Genomic DNA, 22,130 nt, shown 5'->3' on the forward strand with positions numbered 1-22,130 from the left:
TTCATACGCATATCTAACTTTTTTTTGCAACCAAGGAGATTATTTCTGGAACCATGCATGAACTGAGGTAAGTTGCATATTTTTTAATATATACTCGTGTACAATGTATATTCAAATGTACCCCCTCCATTCCAAAATAATCGTAGCTTTAGGATTATCAAGAGTAAAGATTATGAAGTTTGACAAATCCTGAAAGTTCAATTCAAGAGACACGAAAACGTTAATGCTTCTGCTCCCAAATATTGAACGAAGCGCCAAATAGGCCTCTGGTCACCCGAAACCGCGCGAGACTAATGTTTGGTGGTAGGAAATTACTGTCCTGACTCTGGCCCGTGTAGCCTATCGGCCTGATGTCCAAAGGTCTAAACCGGGGTAGGTTTGTAACTTCACCAAGACGCCAGTCTCAACCGCCTCCGAGAAGCATTCATACGCCGTGGGCGCCTAAACACCCATGCGCTCGGCCGAAATCTATCCCACCCACATTTGGGACACCAGAGGTTGCTGTCCTACCCCCAACCCGCAATATATCCGAAAATTTTAGATGGGGGCAAAGTTTGTAACTTTCCCCAAATTTCAAACAAGCCCGTCTCAAACTGAAACATTGTTCCCCCTTAGTTCCCCACCTCCCTCCGTTTCCCCATTCATACTCCATGGGCGCCAAAACGCCCTCTCCACCAGCCGCGAAACCCCAGCCTCCTCCATCCTCCACCCCATAGCGGCCAATCCACCGCCACCCTCCTCCATCACGCCGGAGCTGGTACCCTAACGTCGTCGTCCAACGCAACCGCAACCGCAACGCCCTCAAGGACTTAGCAGCTGAAGCCGAGGCAGAGCTGCCTCCACAACGCCGACGCTGATGTGCGTCGTACCAGAACCACTCCGACCACGCCGTCCTGCGCCTCACTGCTACAGCTCGCAACCGTCCACCGCATCGGAGCTGTTCCCGCTACGCCTTCATTCGCCGCCTCGAATCTGGTTCCCCGCCACCGACAGACAGCCACCGCACCACACTCAACAACTTGGCCATGGGTTCGTCCAAGGCTCCACCGTCCTCCACAACTTCTCGTTTCCAGCAAACCACCAGAAGATCGTTGGAAAAACAGAAGGAGGACACAGCACTGCCAGCAGAAAGAGGTACTCCTCTTCCCTTATTCGTGCAAATCTTACGTCTCTGCTCACACCGTATTCATCCCACGAAAGAAACTAGTTGATCGCTTCTTACTACATCTTCTTCGTGATACTAAATGCACAAGGTTTCCTTCCTTTAGTATTTCACCTTTGCTAGAGGTCGGTAGCCCATGTGGATTTTAATTCAGGGTCAGTCGAACCGCAATTAAAAGAATTAGCACCCGCTTAGGCGCGCGGAGCACCTAGTCTGCCTGTTCCCCGGGGAAGCGTCGCATCGGTGTCTATCATAGGGGTATGGGGCACAGGAGCTGCTTGCGCCCGATCTGGAGGTCGGCGGGGCTTGAATGGATGGCCGGGGGCGGTGCCAAGCACGGCGGTGCGGTGAGGTCGAGGGGAGGGCGCAGGCAGGGGAGGAATACTCAGCTGGTGGTCGCTGTCGTTTCGAGGAAGATCGTCAACACTGGCTGGCTGGAGGTAGATGAAGGTGATCTGCCCGTTCTTTGTGCATCGAACGGTGTAGAAAAAATGGACTAACCTATTTTTCAGTCAACTGTTATTTTCATAAAATCCTGTAGTAATTTAGTGTGCCATGCATGTTGTAGAGCTATCATATGTCTCCCGTCATTTTTTTCTCACCGACCTGCTATCTGCTACCTTTACACTGTACTAATTGTGCACACACTTCACCCATACTCACACTTTTGTTTTTTTATGCATGGGTATTTTAGACTCTGACGCAGTGTTGATGAATGCAGAAAAGAAAAGACAGAAGTCGCTCCAGTGTAATTCGAAGATAAGCACTAAGCGTTTCAGCGCTCTAATGGGTGTAGTGTCAGCAGTTGGAGACAATAAACGTAGCTCTGCAGTTGATGATCTCAATTGCCACACACAACCATCCCAGGTGCTTGCTTTAACTTCGCGCTGTCAAATGTGGTTGCATGTTACATATGGTGTCTTGCTTGTATTGCTTCCAATTTGGTTAAATTGCATCTGCTTACTTTACACATTATTCCTTTGATAATGACATGCCTTCCTGTTTTTGATACATACTACATATGTCTATTAACCATGTTCGTACATCAAACTAATGCTCTTTTGTATCCCTCGTCAATCACTTATGATGAGACGGTCACCCGAGTGGGTTACTGTGAGACGCCCTACTTGTTTAAAGAGTGTAGTGTCATCCTCCCCACATCATTCTCAAGAAACAGCAAGGCTAAATGAAGATAGTCAACGTAGCTCTCTAGTTGATCACCGCAATTCCCCCACACCACCATCGCAGGTGCTTGCTCTTACTTGGCAGTGTGATATGTGGTTGCATGTTGCATATGGTGTCTACCTTGTAATGCTTCTAATTAGGGTAAATTCCATCTGCTTAGTTAACACATTATACCTGTGAATATGACATGCCTTCCTGTTTTTGGTACATACTACGTCTTTCTATTAACCATGTTCTTTAATCAAACTACTTTTCTTGTGTATCCCTCATCAATCACTTCTGACGATACACCTTCAAGTTGGCAGTGTAATATTGGTTGCATCTTGCATATCATTTCAAACATGTATTGCCTATAATTTGTTGAAGTGCCACTTATAATGAGACACATCTAACTTGGTAGAGTGATTTTGGTTGGATCTTTCATATGGTGTCTAGATTACATTGCTTCCGATTTGTTGAAATGCCTTCTCTTAGCGTTTTTCATACATATTCCATCCTCCTACAATGTGGTTGCCATACATAAAAGTTGTGTTCGTCAGTATCATGCATCAACGAATTTGGAAGTGTGAATATCATTCCTTTTTCTTGTGTGTTTACTTGACAAGGCAAAATCTGAAAGGACGAAGGAAGGAATGATGGTGGTCCTCTGGAGCAACCGAAACAGATGATCTCTGCAGATTCTCCTGCTACTCATACTTCAGTGCTAGTTCCAAATCTCATCTCCCCTACTCCACAACCCAAGGTGCTTGCTCTAACATGGCAGTCTGATATCTGGTTGCATGTTGCATATGGTGCCTAGCTTGTATTGCTCCTAATTTTTTAAATTGCATCTCCTTAGCTTACACATTATACATGTGAATATGACACGCCTTCCTATTTTTGGTACATACTACATCTGCCTATCACACCATGTTCTTACATCAAACTACTGTTCTTGTGTATCCTGCATCTATCGCTTATGATGAGACAGTCACGCGCATGTGTTAATATGAGACACAATACTCTTATAAAGAATGCAATTTCATCCTCTCCACAAGATTCTCAAGAAACAGCAAGCCTAAATGAATATATTGAACGTAGCTGTGTACTTCAAGACCACACTTCCCCTACACCACCATCACAGGTGCTTGCTCTAACTTCACAGTGTGATATGTGGTTGCATGTTGCATATGGTGTCTAGCTTGTAATGCTTATAACTAGGGTAAATTGCATCTGCTTAGTTTACACACTATACCTATGAATATGATATGCCTTCCTATTTTTGGTACACAATACATCTATGTGTTAACCTTGTTATTACATGAAACTACCTCTGTTCTGTATCCTGCATCAATCACTTATGATGAGTCACCTTTATTCGTTGCATATTGCATATTATTTCTAGCCTGCATGCTGCCATGTATTGCTTCTAATTTGGTCAAATACATTTGTTAGGGCACCCTTTTAATTTGGCAGAGTGATATTGGTTTCATCTTTCATATGGTTTCTAGCTTGCATTGATTCTAACAAGTTCAAGCACCTTGTGCTTAGTTTACACTTTATACATCATACATGTCAATATGTCACGCCGTCCTGTTTTTCATACATATTCCATCCTCCTATCATGCGGCTGCCTTACATGAAAGTAGTGTTCGTCAGTATCATAAATCAATGAGTTCTGAAGAGCAAATTTTATTCCTTTTTCTTGTGGGTTTGACTTGACAAGGCAAAATCAAGAAAGATGAAGGAAAAGAGTAAGGAAGGCGATGACGGTGGTCCTCTGCAGCAACATAAACGAAGCATCTGTACCGATTCTCCTTGTACTGATAGTGCATTACAAGGTCCAAGTCTCCGCTCCCCTACTCCACCATCCAAGGTGCTTGCTCTAACTTGGCAGTGTGATATCTAGTTGCCTGTTGCATATGGTGTCTAGCTCATATTGCTCCTAATTAGTGTAAACTGCATCTGCTTAGCTTACACATGATACATGTGAATATGACACGCTTTCCTGTTTTTGGTACATACTATATATGTCTATCACACCATGTTCTTACATGAAACTACTCTTCTTGTGTATCCTGCATCAGTCACTTATGATGGGACACCTTTAAGTTGGCAGTGTGATATTGGTTTGCATCTTGAATATGATTTCTAGCATGTATTGCTTCTAGTTTGATGAACGCCACCTATGACGAGACAGTTTTAACTTGGCAGAGTGATATTGATTGCACCTTCCATATGGTGTCTAGTTTGCAGTGCTTCTGCTTAGTTATCACATCATAGGTGTGAATATGTCAAGCCGTCCATTTTTCCGTACATATTCCATCCTTGTATCATGACTTTGCCTTTCATCAGAGTAGTGTTCATCGGTATCATGCATGAATGAGTTCTGAAGAGCAAATTATGTTCCTTTTCCTTGTCGGTATGACCTCACAATGCAAAATCAATAGATCTGAAGGAAATTGGCAAGGCATTGGATGATGGTGGTCCTTCCGAGCAACTGAAACGGAGGTTCTCTATAGATTCTAATCCGCCATCCTCCCAACAAGATTCGCAAGACAACGCAAGGCTAGACAGTCAACGTAGCTGTGTAGATGATGAGCGCATCTCCCCTACTCCACCATCACAGGAGCTTGCTCTAACTTGGCACTATTATATGTGGTTGCATGTTGCGTATGATGTCTAGCTTACATTGCTTCTAACTTTGTTGAATTGCATCTGCTTACTTTACACATAATGCTTGTGAATATGACATGTATTCCTATTTCTACATCAGACTACTGTTCTTGCATATCCCGCATCAGTCACTTATGATAAGGCGCCTTTCAGTCGCCACTTTGATATTGGTTGTGTCTTGCATATGATTTCTAGCATGTACTGCTTCTAATTTGTTGAAACGCCATACAGTAGAGTGATATTGGTTGCATCTTTCATATGGTGTCTAGCTTGCAGTGCTTCTAATTTGTTGAAATGCCTTCTACTTAGTTACCACATCATAGGTGTGAATATGTCATGCCATCCTGTTTTTCATACATATTCCGTCCTCGCATCATGTGTTTGCCTTTCATCCGAGTAGTGTTCGTTAGTATCATGCATGAATGAGTTCTAAAGAGCGAATTTTATTCCTTTTTCTTATCGGTTTGACTTCACAATGCAAAATCATTACAGCCGAAGGAAATTAGTCCAGCAGTGGATGATGGTGGTCCTTCGGAGCAACTCAAACAGGGGGTCTCTATAGATTCTACTCCGCCATCCTCCCAACAAGATTCGCAAGGCAACACAAGGCTGGACAGTCAACGTAGCTGTGTAGATGATGAGCACATCTCCCCTACTCCACCATCACAGGTGCTTGCTCTAACTTGGCACTATTATATGTGGTTGCATGTTGTATGATGTCTAGCTTGTATTGCTTCTAACTTGAATTGCATCTGCTTACTTTACACACAATGCCTGTGAATATGACATGTGTTCCTGTTTCTAGAACATACGTGTACATGATGAGCACATCTCCCCTACTCCACCATCACAGGTGCTTGCTCTTACTTGGAACTGTTATATGTGGTTGCGTTTTCCGTATGATGTCTAGTTTGTATTGCTTTTGATTATGTTGAATTGCATCTGCGTAACTTACAACTTATACCTGCAATGATCACTTACCCATAAGACGCATTTAACTTGGGACTGTGATGTAGGTTGCATCTTGCATTGTCTTCTAGCTTGTACTGCTTCTAATTTCTTGAAATGGCACTTACGACGAGACACTTTTTACGTGATAGAGTGATATTGGTTGCATGTTCATATGGTGCCTAGCTTTCATTTCTTCCAATTTTGTTGAAATGCCTTCCGCTTACTGTTTTTTCATACATATTCCATCCTCATATCGTACGTGTGAATATGAATGCTGTCTTTTTTGTATATATTCCATCCTCCTATCCTGCGCTTGCCTTACATCAAAGTAGTGTTCATCTGTATCATGCATCAACCAGCTATGCAGAGCTAACTTTATTCATCTTCTTGTGGTTTTGACTTCATAAGGAAATATCAGAAAATAGGAAGGAAAAGAGTAAGTTAGGGGATGGTGGTGGTCCTCCGCATCAACGCAAACAGAGACTCTCTAGATTTGCCACTACTATTGCTAATGAAGTTGAAGTCCCAAGTCAATATGACGAGTTCATCTCCCGTACTCCACCATCGCAGGTGCTTGCTCCAAGTTGACAGTGTGATAATTGGTTTAATGTTTCATATGTTTTCTAGCCTGTATTTCTTCTATTTTGATTAAATTGCACCTGCTGAGTTTATACGTTATACATGTGCATATGACATGGCTTTCTGTGTCTAGAATACACTGCATCTATCTATCATACCATGTTCTTACATCAAAGTACCGCTGTTGTGTATCCCGCATCAGTCACTCATGATTGGACGCTTTTAACATGGCAGTTTGATAGTGATTGCATCTTGCATTGATTTCTACGTTGTACTGCTTCTAATTTTTCGAATTGCCACTTATGACAAGACACTTTTAACTTGGTAGAGTAATATTGGTTGCATCTTTCATATGGTGTCTAGCTTGCATTACTTCTATTTTCTTGAAAATCCTTCTGCTTAGTTTGCACACCGTAGCTGTGAATATGTCATGCCGTCCTGTTTTTCTTACATATTCCATCCTCATACGGTTGTGTTACATCAAAGTATTGCTTGTCTGTATCATGCATCAATGAGTTCTGAAGAGCGATTTTATTCTTTTGTGTTGTGGGTACGGCTTGACCTGGCAAAGTAAAAAAAGAGCAAGGAAAATAATATAGTAGGGAGTGTTGTTACTCATCAGGTGAAACGAAAAAGGATCCGCCATCGAGATTCTGCTGGTACTTATAGTGCAGTAGAAGGTCCAAGTCCATCGGCTAAATCTGCAAACACAGTATCACCTGCTCCACCAGCTGCAGCATCCCCTTCAACTGTACCAGCATCTCAATGAGTTACTCGTTCGTTTGCTCCAGAACTGGCCAGTTCCCAAGCTACCTTCACACCTAACACTACTTCCGAAGCACTGCTGACACAACAGGACTTGGCAAGATCAGATGAACCTCATGAGCATCAATACCAAGACGGTACCTGACCGAGTCAAGTTGCAGTTGCATGCTCCTTTATATGTACTCTCACAGTTTGATGTACACTAACACTTTCCATATTCGTTGTTGAACTAGCACCATGGCGCAAGCGGAAACAGACATCAGGGATAATGCTTGACAGATTAACAAAATCTAAAGGAGGAAGAATGGAGATCCATTTTGAGGCAGGTTTAAAAAGGCCACGTGATGCTATAGTCAGCCAAGTTAGTATCAGAGGAAGTCGTTGCCGTTAGGTGTCATGCACGTATCCTCCCAACATGGATCCAGTACAGGAATGAGAAAGACAATACCCAGTTTAACACCTTCTATGACCATTTATCCGTAAGTAATGTTATTCATCGCAATTAGTAATATTGTCTTGCTCTGTCCCATACTTTCTAGCTTCCTCCTAATAAGACTCACATTCTTTTTTCAACAGATGAGGTTCAAGTTGGATCCGAAAGATGATGCAACTAAACAAGCATGCACTCATGTTTTTCAGTCTGCTCTGCGACAGTATCGGTACCACCTTAGAAAATCTCACTTTGAAGGCAAGGCTAACAATGAAATCGCCCAAACATCTCAAGTGGAATATATTACAGATGAAGACTGGACAGCCCTCGTTAAACACTGGTCTGATCCAAAGTATCAGGTAGGCTATATGTATTTGATCAGACCACATATTGAACTTGTATTTATGTATGTGCCTTACAAGTGTATCTTCTTCTAGGCTATCTGTTTGAAGAACAAAACCAACTGTTCTAAAGTGAAATTCCAACAGACAACAGGATCTCGTAGCTATATTGCACACTGCGAGGCTCTTCTAAATAGCTGCTACTTCCTTCTTTTTTGTGCCATATTATCGTATCTATATTGACTTGTTCCAAATACAGAGGAAAGCCCGTGCGGACCAAAAAGAACCTGAACCGAATGCAGTGCAAATCTTCAAGGATTGCCACACCAGCAAGATGAAGGGCATGAGCACACCAGTTCAAGCCGCTATTGTAAGTCCTTACTCCTCCTGCCTTGAACTGATTGGTACTGTGATGTGTTCATTTAACTACTTGGTTTGCAGCCAATGTCAGTTACTCTGTTCACTTTTATACACAGTTGTCTTAACGTATCATTTCACCTTACATGGTTTAAAAGAGATGAAGGATATTCTTTTGGTCTTGATCTGTAATCTAGTTGTTATGTTCACGTGCGCACACAATGATAAAATAGCATGTTTGTTTTATATCTGTTTGCCCATGATATGAATGATGTCATACTATGTTCATCCTACTTTAAACCATGTCTATTTATCCTTAGATGTCAATGAATGTGAGGAAATAGACAATACAGTAGGCATGCTACATGGACATATGTTCTGAAAGTGATTTTATTATGTAGTTGGCACTACAATACATGCTAATGTATTACAGTAGTTCACCAAAATAAGTTGTGTATAAACGTTTAACCTACTTTATTTGTTTTTGTCTCATTAGTAACTTATCTGGTACACTAATCTACAAGTTCAAACTTTCAGGAAGCTATGGAACAAATGATTGAATAGCCACAACTGCCTGAAGGTGACGAGGCTACCACAGGCACAATGTCACCTCTTGCTGCACTACGTTAGTATCTCTCCACTAACAGTGCAAAAAGCACCTTCCTGTGTAATTCTGGGTTGGTTGTCAAGGTAACCTCGTCCAAATCGCCTACTGAACAAAATCTTCCTGCTAGACAGAGTGATATATCTGTGCTCCAGACACAAGTCCAATCTCTAATGGACGTTGTTTCGGAAACAAGAATAGTGGTTGATAAATGTCGTCAAGATATCAATGGTTTTGAAACCAGACTATTAGACATTCGCTTCGTTGTTCAAGAGCAATGGCGGAAAAAAGGTGAAGATCGTGCTGCTCCATCAGATTCTACAGCCTGAAACATTAGCACTCAGGTCAAATGATCTGTGCTTCTATACATCTGATGTTGCTTTTATCTGGAAGGACTGTAAACTTTATGCCAACATGCCTTTTGTTGTATCGTTGGAATTTATTTTCTTGTGATACAACATTTATGATGCTACCATAGGCTGTAGTAATTACGACGCTATTTTTGTATAGTGTAGGTTTATCTTAGTAATGTATTCGGCGGAAAGCTTCGTAGGACCCAACATGCCAACATTTGTCGGGCCCATTCCAATTGGGCTAAAAACGATTACGGGCCGAAATTGGCATGTAACCCACTAAAAATATCTGGGCCTAAATCAGCATAAGCTTTCATATTTTTCTGGTAGTCCTGTGCCCATAGTGGGCCTTTAACAGGCCTAAACATAATTTGGGCCCTCAGTAAAAATAGGCCATTTACAGGTGTAAATATCTCGAGCCCATAAAAACATGGGCCTTTAACAGACCGAAAGTGAATTGGGCCCTGATTGTGCCAAATAACCCACTGGTCTTAGCAGGCCGAAATGGTGGCCCATTTACCATGCGGATCTTGGACAGGCCAAAATTCGGACGGGCCGTAAAAGCGCCGACCTAATACACAGGCCTTTAACAGGACAGAACTTCGGTCGGGCTAGATTATCGTCATTTTTATATGGGTTGTTAATGGGCCCGGTATGATATTGGGCCACATATGGCCCATGGTTTTCGTCCAGCGTTAACAGGCCGAAAATGACAATAGGCCGAAAGTGGCCCAAATCTATAGTGGGCCTCTAACAGGCCGAATGTCAGACAGGGCCTAATATGACCCAAATCCTTCACGGTCGTTTATGGGCTAAAAGTTTTGGTGGCCTGTAAATGGGCCCAAATGAAGAAGGACCTTTAACAGGCCGGAAATACACCGGGCCGTAATTCGGACCAATTACTTAGCGGACTGTTAACGGGCCAGAAGTGACCATGGGCCGCGTTGATGACAAGTTTAGGATAGGCCGTTGACGGGCCGATTTGACAGAGAATGTTGGGCCTTTAGCTGGGCCGGCCCATTATGGTCTGCAGAATCTTATGGGCCTTTAGCTAGGCCGGCCCATTGTGGACCGCAAAATCTTGTGGGCCTTTAGCTGGGCCGGCCCATTATGGTCTGCAAAATCATGTGGGACTTTAGCTGGGCCGGCCCATTATGGTCCGCTAAATTTTGTGGGCCTTTAGCTGGGCCGGCCCATTATGGTCTGCAAAATCTTGTGGGCCTTTAGCTGGGCCGGCCCATTATGGTCCGCTAAATCTTATGGGCCTTCGGTTGGGCCGGCCCATTTAAACCTTATGGGCCACTTTTGGGCTGGTCCATGTGTCAACATATCATAGGCCCATCTATACCGTTGGATGAGTGACACTTGTGCCAACGCGGAGCTCACGCGTGGATCCGTCAGCCAATGAGAATTTTACACGTGGAAAATCAACATTGGTCGTGGCTGTTAGCGGGTTATTGGATCCAAACACCGGACCCGGTAGGTTAATGGCGGTTAACGGCATCCCATTACGATGGATGCCACGTGTCGGTCACCCTTGACAAAGCACTTCTATGACGTGCGATTTATCGTCATGGAAGTGGAGACTTCCGTGATGATAATTTTGGTAATGTCATGGAACACTTCTATGACAGCACAGGTATGACTATCTTGATTCTGTCATAAAATCGTCATGGATGTACATGCATGACAGAAAATGCGACCTACTATGACAAACACGTATCATCACGGAAGTGTTTTTTTTTTGTAGTGTAGTAGGTTTCCAACTTGGGGAAGAGAGGGGGAAGGAAGGAGATGGGGAGAGGGAAGGCAAGGGGCGCCCCCCTTCCTTGTCCTATTCGGACTCATGGGGAGGGGGCACGTGGCCTGCCTTGGCCGGCCCCTCTCTCTCCAGTAGGGCCCATCGAGGCCCATTAGTTCCCCGAGGGGTTCCAGTAACACTCCAGCACTCCGGTTTTATCCGAAACTTCTCCGGAACACTTCCGGTGTCCGAATATAGTCGTCCAATATATCAATCTTTATGTCTCTACCATTTCGAGACTCCTCGTCATGTCCGTGATCACATCCGGGACTCCGAACAATCTTCAGTACAACAGATCACATAAACTCATAATACTAATCGTCATCGAACGTTAAGCGTGCGGACCCTACGGGTTCGAGAACTATGTAGACATGACCGAGACACGTTTCCGATGAATAACCAATAGAGGAACCTGGATGCTCATATTGGTTCCTATATATTCTACGAAGATCTTTATCGGTCAAACCGCATAACAACATACGTTGTTCCCTTTGTCATCGGTATGTTACTTGCCCGAGATTAGATCGTCGGTATCTCAATACCTAGTTCAATCTCGTTACCAGCAAGTCTCTTTACTCGTTCCATAATACTTCATCCCGTAACTAACTCATTAGTCACAATGCTTGTAAGGCTTATAGTGATGAGTATTACCGAGAGGGCCTAGAGATACCTCCCTGAAACACAGAGTGACAAATCCTAATCTTGATCTATGCCAACCAAACATATACCTTCGGAGACACCTGGAGAGCCCCTTTATAATCACCCTTTTACGTTGTGACGTTTGGTAGCACACAAAGTGTTCCTACGGTATTCAGGAGTTGCATAATCTCATAGTCTGAGGAACTTGTATAAGTCATGAAGAAAGCAGTAGCAATGAAACTAACACAATCACGATGCTAAGCTAACGGATGGGTCATGTCCATCACATCATTCTCCTAATGATGTGATCCCGTTCATCAAATGACAAAACATTTCTATGGTTAGGAAACATAACCATCTTTGATTAACGAGCTAGTCAAGTAGAGGCATACTAGGGACTATATGTTTTATCTATGTATTCACACATGTACAAAGTTTCCGGTTAATACAATTCTAGCATGAATAATAAACATTTATCATGAATTAAGGAAATAAATAATAACTTTATTATTGCCTCTAGGGCATATTTCCTTCAGTCTCCCACTTGCACTAGAGTCAATAATCTAGATTACATAGTAATGATTCTAACACCCATGGAGCTTTGGTGTTGATCATGTTTTGCTCGTGGAAGAGGCTTAGTCAACGGGTCTGCAATATTCAAATCCGTGTGTATCTTGCAAATCTCTATGTCTCCTTCCGACACTTGATGATGGATGGAATTGAAGCATCTCTTGATGTGCTTGGTTCTATCGTGAAATCTGGATTCCTTTGCCAAGGCAATTTCACCAGTATTGTCACAAAAGATTTTCATTGGACCCGATGCACTAGGTATGACACCTATATCGGATATGAACTCCTTTATCCAAACTCCTTCATTTGCTGCTTCCGGAGTAGCAATGTACTTTGCTTCACACGAAGATCCCACCACGACGCTCTGCTTGGAACTGCACCAACTAACAGCTCCTCCATTCAATAAAAATAAGTATCCGGTTTGCGACTTAGAGTCATCCGGATCAGTGTCAAAGCTTGCATCGACGTAACCGTTTACGATGAGCTCTTTTTCACCTCCATAAACAAGAAACATATCCTTAGTCCTTTTTAGGTATTTCAGGATGTTCTTGACCACTGTCCAGTGCTCCACTCTTGGATTACTTTGGTACCTCCTGCTATGCTTATAGCAAGATATACATCAGGTCTGGTACACAACATCGCATACATGATAGAACCTATGGCTGAAGCATAGGGAATGACTTTCATTTTCTCTCTATCTTCTGCGGTGGTCGGACTTTGAGTCTGACTCAACTTCACAGCTTGTAACACAGGCAAGAACCCTTTATTTGACTAATCCATTTTCAACTTCTTCAAAACTTTATCAAGGTATGTGCTTTGTGAAAGTCCAATTAAGCGTCTTAATCTATCTCTATAGATCTTGACGCCCAATATGTAAGCAGCTTCTCCAAGGCCTTTCATAGAAAAACTCTTATCCAGGAATCCCCTTATGCTATCTAGAAATTCTATATCATTTCCAATCAACAATATGTCATCTACATATAAGATTAGAAATGCTACAGAGCTCCCACTCACTTTCTTGTAAATACAGGCTTCTCCAAAAGTCTGTATAAAACCATATGCTTTGATCACACTATCAAAACATTTATTACAACTCCGAGAGGCTTGCACCAGTCCATAAATGGATCGCTGGAGCTTGCACACTTAAACACCCTTTGGATCGACAAAACCTTACGGTTGCATCATATACAACTCTTCTTCCAGAAATCCATTCAGGAATGTAGTTTTGACATCCATTTGCCAAATTTCATACTCATAAAATGCAGCAATTGCTAACATGATTCAGACAGACTTAAGCATCGCTACGGGTGAGAAAGTCTCATCATAGTCAACTCCTTGAACTTGTCAAAAACCTTTCACAACAAGTCGAGCTTTGTAAACAGTAACATTATCGTCTGCGTCGGTCTTCTTCTTAAAGATTCTATGGCTTGCCGATCATCGGGTAAGTCCACCGATGTCCACACTTTGTTCTCATACATGGATCCCATCTCAGATTTCATGGCCTCAAGCCATTTCGCGGAATCTGGGCTCATCATCGCTTCCTCATAGTTCGTAGGTTCATCATGGTCTAGTAACATGACTTCCAGAACAGGATTACCGTACCACTCTGGTGCGGATCTTACTCGAGAAGACCTACGAGGTTCGGTAGTAACTTGATCCAAAACTTCATGATCATCGTCGTTAGCTTCCTCACTAATTGGTGTAGGAAACACTAGAACTGATTTCTGTGATGAACTACTTTCCAATAAGGGAGAAGGTACAACTACCTCATCAAGTTCTACTTTCCTCCCACTCACTTCTTTCGAGAGAAACTCCTTCTCTAGAAAGTATCATTTTTTAGCAACAAAGATTTTGCCTTCGGATCTGTGATAGAAGGTGTACCCAACGGTTTCCTTTGGGTATCATATGAAGACGCACTTCTCCGATTTGGGTTCGAGCTTATCAGGTTGAAGCTTTTTCACATAAGCATCGCAGCCCCAAACTTTAAGAAACGACAAGTTTGGTTTCTTGCTAAACCACAGTTCATAAGGCGTCGTCTCAATGGATTTTGATGGTGCCCTATTTAAAGTGAATGCAGCCGTCTCTAGAGCATAACCCCAAAATGATAGTGGTAAATCAGTAAGAGACATCATAGATCGCACCATATCTAGTAAAGTACGGTTACAACGTTCGGACAAACCATTTCGCTGTGGTGTTCCAGGTGGCGTTAATTGTGAAATTATCCCATGTTGTTTCAAATGAAGACCAAACTCGTAACTCAAATATTCTCCTCCATGATCAGATCATAGAAACTTTATTTTCTCGTTACGATGATTTTCCTCTTCACTTTGAAATTCTTTGAAATTTTCAAATGTTTCAGACTTATGCTTCATTAAGTAGATATAACCATATCCGCTCAAATCATCTGAAGGTAAGAAAATAATGATACCCACCACGAGCATCAAATACTCATTGGACCGCATACATCGGTATGTATTATTTCCAACAAGTCAGTAGCTCGTTCCATTGTTCCGGAGAATGGATTTTTAGTCATCTTGCCCACAAGGCACGGTTCACAAGCACCAAGTGATTCATAATCAAGTGATTCCAAAAGTCCATCAGCATAGAGTTTCTTCATGCGCTTTACACCGATATCACCCAAACGGCAGTGCCACAAATAAGTTGCACTATCATTATTAAACTTCAATCTTTTGGCTTCAACACTATGAATATGTGTATCACTACTATCGAGATTCAACAAAAATAGACCACTCAGCAAGGGTGCATGACCATAAAAGATATTACTCATATAAATGGAACAACCATTATTCCTTGATTTAAATGAATAACCGTCTCGCATTAAACAAGATCCAGATATAATGTTCATGCTCAACGCTGGCACCAAATAACAATTACTTAGGTCTTAAACTAATCCCGATGGTAGATGTAGAGGTAGCGTGCCGACCACGATCACATCGACTTTGGAACCATTTCCCACGCGCATCTTCACCTCGTCCTTAGCCAATCTTCGCTTAATCCGTAGCTCCTGTTTCAAGTTGCAAATATGAGCAACAGAACCAGTATCAAATACCCAGGCGCTACTGCGAGCATTAGTTAAGTACACATCAATAACATGTATATCAAATATACCTTTCATTTTGCCATCCTTCTCATTCGCCAAATACTTGGGGAAGTTCCGCTTCCAGTGACTAGTCCCTTTGCAGTAGAAGCACCCAGTTTCAGGCTTAGGTTCAGACATGGGTTTCTTCTCTTGAGCAGCAACCTTTTTGCCGTTCTTCTTGAAGTTCCCCTTCTTCCATTTGCCCTTTTTCTTGAAACTAGTGGTCTTATTGACCATCAACACTTGATGCTCCTTTCTGATTTCTACCTCCGCGGCCTTTAGCATCGCAATGAGCTCAAGAATAGTATAGTTCATCCCTTGCATATTATAGTTCATCACGAAGCCTTTATAGCTTGGTGGCAGTGATTGAAGAACTCTGTCAATGACACAATCAACTGGAAGATCAACTCCCAGCTGAGCCAAGTGATTATTATACCCAGACATTTTGAGTATGTGTTCACTGACAGAACTATTCTCCTCCATCTTGCAGCTGTAGAACTTGTTGGAGACTTCATATCTCTCAACTTGGGCATTTGCTTGAAATATTAACTTAAATTCTTGGAACATCTCATATGCTCCATGACGTTCAAAACGTCTTTGAAGTCCCGATTCTAAGCCGTAAAGCATGGCACATTAAACTATTGAGTAGTCAGCTTTGCTCTACCAGACGTTCTTAACGTCATCAGTAGCATATGCAGCAGGCCTGACACCTAGCAGTGCTTCCAGGATATAATTCTTCTGTGCAGCAATGAGGATAATCCTCAAGTTACGGACCCAGTCTGTGTAGTTGCTGCCATCATCTTTCAACTTAGCTTTCTCTATGAACACATTAAAATTTAAAGGAACGGTAGCACGAGATATTGATCAACAATAACATAGACATGCAAAATACTACCAGGTACTAAGTTCATGATAAATTAAAGTTCAATTAATCATATTACTTAAGAACTCCCACTTAGATAGACATCCCTCTAATCATCTAAGTGATCACGTGATCCAAATCAACTAAACCATGTTCGATCATCACGTGAGATGGAGTAGTTTTCAATGGTGAACATCACTATCTTGCTCATATCTACTATATGATTCACGCTCGACCTTTCGGTCTCAGTGTTCTGAGGCCATATCTACATATGCTAGGCTCGTCAAGGTTAACCCGAGTATTCTGCGTGTGCAAAACTGGCTTGCACCCGTTGTATGTGAACGTAGAGCTTATCACACCCGATCATCACGTGGTGTCTCGGCACGACGAACTGTAGCAACGATGCATACTCAGGGAGAACACTTGTACCTTGAAATTTAGTAAGGGATCATCTTATAATGCTACCGACGTTCTAAGCAAAATAAGATGCATAAAGGATAAACATCACATGTAATCAAAATATGTGACATGATATGGCCATCATCATCTTGTGCTCATGATCTCCATCACCAAAGCATCGTCATGATCTCCAACGTCACCAACGCGACACCTTGATCTCCATCGTAGCATCGTTCTCGTCTCGCCAGCTATTATTACTACAACTATCGCTACCGCTTAGTGATAAAGTAAAACAATTACATGGCGATTGCATTACATACAATAAAGCGACAACCATATGGCTCCTGCCAGTTGCCAATAACTTTGTTACAAAACATGATCATCTCATACAACAATTTATATCACATCATGCTAGACCATATCACATCACAGCAAGCCCTGCAAAAACAAGTTAGACGTCCTCTACTTTGTTGTTGCAGGTTTTACATGGCTGCTACGGGATTCTAGCAAGAATCATTCTTACCTACGCATCAAAACCACAACGATTTTTCATCAAGTGTGCTGTTTTAACCTTCAACAAGGACCGGGCATAGCCACACTCGATTCAACTAAAGTTGGAGAAACAGACATTCACCGGCCTCCTATGTGCAAAGCACGTCGGTAGAACCAGTCTCGCGTAAGAGTACGCGTAATGTCGGTCTGAGCCGCTTCATCCAACAATACCGCCGAATCAAAGTATGGCATGCTGGTAAGTAGTATGACTATTATCGCCCACAACTCTTTGTGTTCTACTCGTGCATATAACATCTACGCATAAACCTAGCTCGGATGCCACTATTGGGGAACGCAGTAATTTCAAAAAAATTCCTACGATCACGCAAGATCTATCTAGGTGATGCATAGCAACGAGAGGGGAGAGTGTGTCCACGTACCCTCGTAGACCGAAAGCGGAAGGGTTTGGTTAACGTGGTTGATGTAGTCGAACGTCTTTGCGATCCAACCGATCCAAGCACCGAACATACGGCACCTCCGCGTTCAGCACACGTTCATCTCGGAGACGTCCCTCGTACTCTTAATCCAGTTGAGGCCGAGGGAGAGTTTCGTCAGCACGACGGCGTGGTGACGGTGATGATGAAGTTACCGGCACAGGGCTTCGCCTAAGCACTACGACGATATGACCGAGGTGTGTAACTGTGGAGGGGGGCACCACACACGGCTAAACAATTCTCAACTTGTGTGTTCTGGGTGCCCCCCTGCCCCCGTATATAAAGGAGCAAGGGGGGAGGTCGGCCGGCCCCTGTAGGGCACGCCCCAAGTAGGATTCCTACTAGGAATCCTATTCCTAGTAGGTTTCCAGCTTGGGGAAGGGAGGGGGAAGGAAGGAGAGGGAGAGAGGGAAGGCAAGGGGGGCGCCTCCCCCTTCCTTGTCCTATTCTGACTCAGGGGGAGGAGGCGCACGGCCTGCCCTATCCGGCCCCTCTCTCTCTCTCCACTAGGGCCCATCGAGGCCCATTAGTTCCCCGGGGGGTTCCGGTAACCCTCCCGCACTCCGGTTTTATCCGAAACTTCTCCGGAACACTTCCAGTGTCCGAATATAGTCGTCCAATATATCAATATTTATGTCTCGACCATTTCGAGACTCCTCATCATGTCCGTGATCACATCCGGGACTCCAAACAATCTTCAGTACAACATATCACATAAACTCATAATACTAATCGTCATCGAATGTTAAGTGTGCGGACCCTACGGGTTCGAGAACTATGTAGACATGACCGAGACACGTTTCCGGTCAATAACCATTAGCGGAACCTGGATATTGGTTCCTACATATTCTAGGAAGATCTTTATCGGTCAAACCGCATAACAACATACGTTGTTCCCTTTGTCATCGGTAAGTTACTTGCCCGAGATTCGATCGTCGGTATCTCAATACCTAGTTCAATCTCATTACCGGCAAGTCTCTTTACTCATTCCGTAATACTTCATCCCGTAACTAACTCAATAGTCACAATGCTTGCAAGGCTTATAGTAATGAGTATTACCGAGAGGGCCTAGAGATACCTCTCCAAAACACGGAGTGACAAATCCTAATCTCGATCTAAGCCAACCCAACAAATACCTTCGGAGACACCTGTAGAGCACCTCTATAATCACCCTTTTACGTTGTGACATTTGGTAGCACACAAAGTGTTCCTACGGTATTCGGGAGTTGCATAATCTCATAGTCTGAGGAACTTGTATAAGTCATGAAGAAAGCAGTAGCAATGAAACTAACACGATCATAATGCTAAGCTAACGGATGGGTCATGTCCATCACATCATTCTCCTAATGATGTGATCCCGTTCATAAAATAACAACACATGTCAATGGTTAGGAAACATAACCATCTTTGATTAACGAGCTAGTCAAGTAGAGGCATACTAGGGACTATATGTTTTGTCTATGTATTCACACGTGTACTGAGTTTCCGGTTAATGCAATTCTAGCATGAATAGTAAACATTTATCATGAATTAAGGAAATAAATAATAACTTTATTATTGCCTCTAGGGCATATTTCCTTCACAAAGATGGATGAATAAAGGTACCTCCACATCATCAATGTCAGCAAAACTTTCTAGATTAGCATCAACTTTACCGCTTCCACCTAAGAATGACAAATAGCATTAAGAAGTTGATCAGGATTCAGGAGCAATCAACTTGACAATATGAAACCAAAATCGGACAGGTAGACTGAGCTGAAATTACTATTGCATGTTACGGGTACTAACAAACCTTCCGTGCCAGGATCCTTTGAAGCCACATAATCGTTTGCAATTTCACTATAACTAATCTTTGCGGATTTAAGTCCCACTAAATCCTGCGTCAAAAAAGGCAAACTGAATTTCCAAAAACTAAATACATATAGAGTATTCAGAATGGATAGTAACAGACAGAACCAACACAAATGTACTAAAGAGGTAACATTGTAATGCAAAAGATCAATAGTTCTGAGCAGAAGTAGCGTGTACTTACTGACAACCATTTGGTCCTTCACATCGTTGGCCGGTACGCGTGACGGTGGAGGCTTCTCGCATGCTAACGACCAGGAGAATCAGGACGAGGCATATGGCTATGTGGTTTCTTTGGGCACTGGAAGAAGAGGTCATTTTTTCGCGAGGGTCGATTAGGAGAGTGACTGCAATTAAATACTTGAATTGTATGATGCATGATTACCCAAATCGACATGAACTAAATACAATAAGAAATATTAAGTTACCGGAAAGAAATAATTTGTTCAGAATTAAAATGATAATTCAAAGCAGAAGAAAGTAGTACTAAAATTTTGAGGCCCCATCTTCATACTTAGCTGCATAGGAAAACAATTAGTACCTTACAGCTTATTAAAATACTCTTTGCTTAATCAAATAATATAAAAAATGCACTCTTATTTAATCTGGTCTATTATTTGGAACTATTTCCCTGCTTGGTTATCAAACCAAACTTTTAAAATTTTGTCAACGTAGTTTTTCTGCTATTCAGTCATAAGATAGTGTGATATCCAATATGATCTTTGTTTTACTATGGATCGCTATATTATTTTCAGTCCAACGGCTATTGTGATCAACTTTTCTATTTGTCAAAATGGTGTTGGCAAAACTTTTCACGAAGAACCAACACCATTTTAGGCTGAACGTCATGTACCTAAACAAATAAGTCTGACTCGGTTCCATGTTTTTCTAATGGCTCTTTCCCCTTTCTTATTATAGCTAACTACTTGTTCTTATCAGACTGTATTGCCGAATCCAAGCAGGCCGGGTACCTGATTTGCAGAGCTGCTCGGAGATCTTGATCTGATCAGATCCCTCCATCACGTCCACGGTCACATTCTGCTCCCACATGAAAAACTAGATAACATAGTAAGCAATTCTTGCTTGATTACCGTGTGAACAAGGGAATTGGCAAGAGGAACGAGAGGGTTACATTTGGGCCTCACCTCACGCAGGTGCATCATGAACTTGAGCATCTCCAGCGTCATTGTCGGTGTCAAAACCGGCAGATCTCGGGTACGGGGTCCCGAACTGTGCGTCTAAGGTCGATGGTAACAGGAGACGGGGGACACGATGTTTACCCAGGTTCGGGCCCGCTTTATGGAGGTAATACCCTACTTCCTGCTTGATTGAGCTTGATGAATATGAGTATTACAAGAGTTGATCTACAATGAGATCGTAATGGCTAAAACCCTAGAAGTCTAGCCTATGTGATTATGATTCTGCCTTGTGGACTAAACCCTCCGGTTTATATAGACACCGAAGGGGACTAGGGTACAAAGTCGTTTACAGAGAAAAGGAATCTACATATCTGAACACCAAGTTTGCCTTTCACGCCAAGGAGAGTCCCATCCGGACACGAGATGAAGTCTTATGTCTTGTATCTTCATAGCCCAACAGTCCGGCCCATGTTACATAGTCCGGACGTCTGAGGACCCCTTAATCCAGGACTCCCTCAGTAGCCCCTGAACCAGACTTCAATGACGAGGTATCCGGCACGCAGATTGTGTTTGGCATTGCAAGGCGGGTTCCTCCTCCGAATACTCCAAAATAACACTCGAACACAATAATCGTGTCCGGCTCTGCAAAACAAATTCCACACACAACCGTAGAGTATAATATTCCACAAGTCCAATCTGCTGACAACTTTTTGTAGCGTGACATCACGCTGTCGCTCGGTCATTATTCGAACCATTTTTTTAGCATGCCACTTAATATTTCGAGATGCGGTTCCATTGGCACGTCTTGTCAGAGCAAAGATCGTGTCCCCTCATTGAGGGATTCTCATCAATACGGGTGTGGGTAATGCAACCGTGCCGTTTGCATGGCCCTTGGGGAATAGGCGAGTTTTAAGGCAAGTGGGGAGGCGCTTGATATTCACTGCCTTTATAAAGGGATAAGGATTTACCCCTTCTCTCCCACGCCTTCTGTGCCTCCCCCATTCTCAAGCTCCAGCGCCCGAGTTATCATATTTTCCGCCCCAAAAAAGCACTCCCACCATGTCTGGATCTGGAGCGCACGACAAGTGGATGGCCTCCACCGTGAAGAAGAAGGACATCACCAAGCTCCGGGAGGCTGGGTATCTGGCCAGGGAAATCACCCACCGGCTTCCGGCCAAGGGACAGATCGTCCCTACCCCGGAGCCCCATGAGAGGGTGGTGTTTATCCCCCACTTCGTCCGCAGGCTGGGATTTCCTCTCCACCCATTCGTCCGCGAACTCATGTTCTACTACGGGCTGGATTTCCATGATCTGGCCCCTAACTCCATCCTCAACATCTCGGCATTCATCATCGTGTGTGAGGCCTTCCTCCGCGTCCCACCCCACTTCGGACCATGGATAAAT

The sequence above is a fragment of the Triticum dicoccoides genome, chromosome 2B (assembly GCF_002162155.2).
Source record: "Triticum dicoccoides isolate Atlit2015 ecotype Zavitan chromosome 2B, WEW_v2.0, whole genome shotgun sequence".
Classification (NCBI taxonomy): domain Eukaryota; kingdom Viridiplantae; phylum Streptophyta; class Magnoliopsida; order Poales; family Poaceae; genus Triticum; species Triticum dicoccoides.